This window comes from Echiichthys vipera (genome assembly GCF_963691815.1).
Source record: "Echiichthys vipera genome assembly, chromosome: 19".
Classification (NCBI taxonomy): Eukaryota; Metazoa; Chordata; class Actinopteri; order Perciformes; family Trachinidae; genus Echiichthys; species Echiichthys vipera.
In genome coordinates this window covers 28,040,262-28,042,761 of record NC_139844.1, presented here as the reverse complement: position 1 = coordinate 28,042,761, position 2,500 = coordinate 28,040,262, and the positions used below count along the sequence as shown (strand labels likewise).

Sequence of the window (2,500 nt, the reverse complement as noted above, 5' to 3'; positions counted from 1 at the left end):
AAGATTGCAGCATAAACACCTGGTCACTGTCGCAGCACACTGGTGTGTGTGGCGTTAGAAGTGTGGAGTCATCGTGGAGCGACAGGGTTTCACATCCTGCAGCAATGAAGTGTGTAATCAGACACCAGAGGTCTGCGTGTGTGTGTGTGTGTGTGTGTGTGTGTGTGTGTGTGTGTGTGTGCGTGTGTGTGTGTGTGTGTGTGTGCGTGTGTGTGTGTGTGTGTGTGTGTGTGTGTGTGTGTGTGTGTGTGTGTGTGTGTGTGCTCTGCACCCTGGGAGGCCTTTGTGTGAGGAGGCAGAAGTGAATCTAATCCGTCCTGACAGAAAATCGCTGCTGCACCCAAATGTTTAATAACCTCCTCTCCGTGATTACACCTGCAAAGCTCATTAGCTTCAGGTCATGGAGATGAAAGATCCAGAAGCTTTTTATAAGTCAATTAGAGGAGATGAAAGTTAATGAGTTGATGGAGAGCTTTAACGGGCTCTTCTGTTCTGCGTCTCGTTGGATTGGAGAACGCAGGCTGAAGAAACGGGGACTTGGATTCGATCGATTCCATTATTCTCTTGTTTGAGTCGAAGGATTTTGATTTGTTCACTCTGAAGATCACGTGGATTCAAACACACGGGCAGCACAGAGTCGTTGTGTGTTCCTCTCTCAGCACATCATCAGTCACTCAGAGAGGAAGCATCTTCCTCTCCTTATAAAGCAAATGTGTCGTTTCCTCTCCTCACCTTTGGTCCTTGAACGCACCACATAATGAAACATTCAGTGGGTACGAGGCTCTTGTTCTCCCGCTCTAACCCACTCACCGCACGCTCACACTGATGCTCCGCTCTTGTTATTTCTTAATATTCAAACTAACAGGAGACTGATGGAGTTCTGTTCTCTTAAAGCACGACCTGCTCATCAGATGACCAGAGGCAGGTACACACGGCCCGGCCCTGCTCTGCCTACGGGAGCACGCGTCAACACAGCAGAGCAGGACTTTAGCCGTGCGTTCACAGCAAGACCGATGGAGGCGATGGAGGTGATGAAAGTGTCGCACTGACGTTCAAAATCAGTGGAAATGACGCCATGACAGTCGATGACAGTCGATGACGCTTTGGGCGCGTTCTTAGCGATAAGAGTGATGAAGTATTCGTCGTGTCTATCGAGTCCATCGCCTCATCGCGTGCGTCCCTTGAAGTTGAAAAATTTGAACTTTTCAAGCGTCATCACGTGAAGCTGTGCCGTGACAGCCAATCAGAAACCAGGATTTTCACCCCTTCACAAAGATCTTTAAACCAGAGTTCAGACGGATCAGCTGAGACCATGAGAACCTGGAGACTCAACCATCTGGACTCAGGTTCCTAGAGTCAGCCCAGACGCCCTGAATGACGCACATTTATGAAAACTGGTCGGCATAAAAAAACTCCTCCAGACGAACAAAAAAGCCTCTTGGAGGTAGATCGTAAAATCAACAGGAAGGCGGCCATTTTGAATTCTGTTTTTCGGATTTGCACGTGTCAAACTTTAACAAACTCCTCATAAATCTGTGAACATTTTCTTGTAGATTTGAGACTTTTAATCTCATAAATCTGCCCCCCCCACTCGGTCCGTAGGGTCGCCGTAGGTTGTTCTTTTTTAATGGACGGGAACCAACGAATGAGTCTGTGCGTAGACGAGGTGGTGGATTTCTTAGATGGGTGCATTCCCTCCGTACACGCTGTTACTGTGAGGGAACATCCCTGTTTCGGTTTGTGCTACTTTCCCCCCGTGTCAGCCCGATGACACGTTCACGGCTGACGTTTTGGGGTCAGCGTGCACATTTCCTCAGAAGTGCAGTTTCTCAGAAGCAGAGTGAACTCGCTGCGGTCGGCCCACTGCTGAAATATGGATCTTAAATAAACCCGTCCCTGGTGATCTGCTCCCAGCCACATTACACACACGGTTCCTGGAAAGCGTCAGTAAAGAGCAGAAAGAGAAGCTAAATTTAACCGGTACTGTAAGAGTTCAAGTCCCTGCTCCGTGCCGCCCCTCACCACCAACCTCACTGCAGCTGAGTGAAGCTCATCGTCCCTGAAACTCAGACAGTTCTGCAGCTCACAGTTAAAGTTTAGCAACGACGTTTGGTGTCGAAGCAGGAAGAAGAGCGGCCTTTCTGTAGCTAAGGAGGTGAACCATGACCCTAACCGTGATGTAACCATAATGCATGGATATAAAAGTATTAGCATTGAGCCGTAAAACACCGTCATCCAGAGTCGGCAGTATCGTCTAATATCCGTCTGCAGACCTCCCTACATTCAGACTCGGACGTCCAGGCTGGTTTCCACAGACTTGAGCTGCGTTCACGCCGCGACAAAACAACCAGATCACACACAAAGTCGATGTACAGACACGACTTCAAGACGCGCGGCACGTTAGGCGCGTTTAAGGCAACAAGATGTCTGCGTCAAACGCATCTGACACGTCCAACACGTGGCCCTGACAGCCAATCACAAGAGTAGACTAGCTGCAGTC

General features: G+C 49.1%; 1 protein-coding gene across 1 annotated transcript in view; it reads right to left on the bottom strand.

Moving 5' to 3' along the window:
• lrfn2b (leucine rich repeat and fibronectin type III domain containing 2b) overlaps positions 1-2,500 on the bottom strand; it is a gene marked incomplete at its 3' end in the record, with an annotated part of 31,530 nt that overhangs the window by 27,923 nt on the left and 1,107 nt on the right. The gene's annotated exons all lie outside the window — the stretch shown is intronic.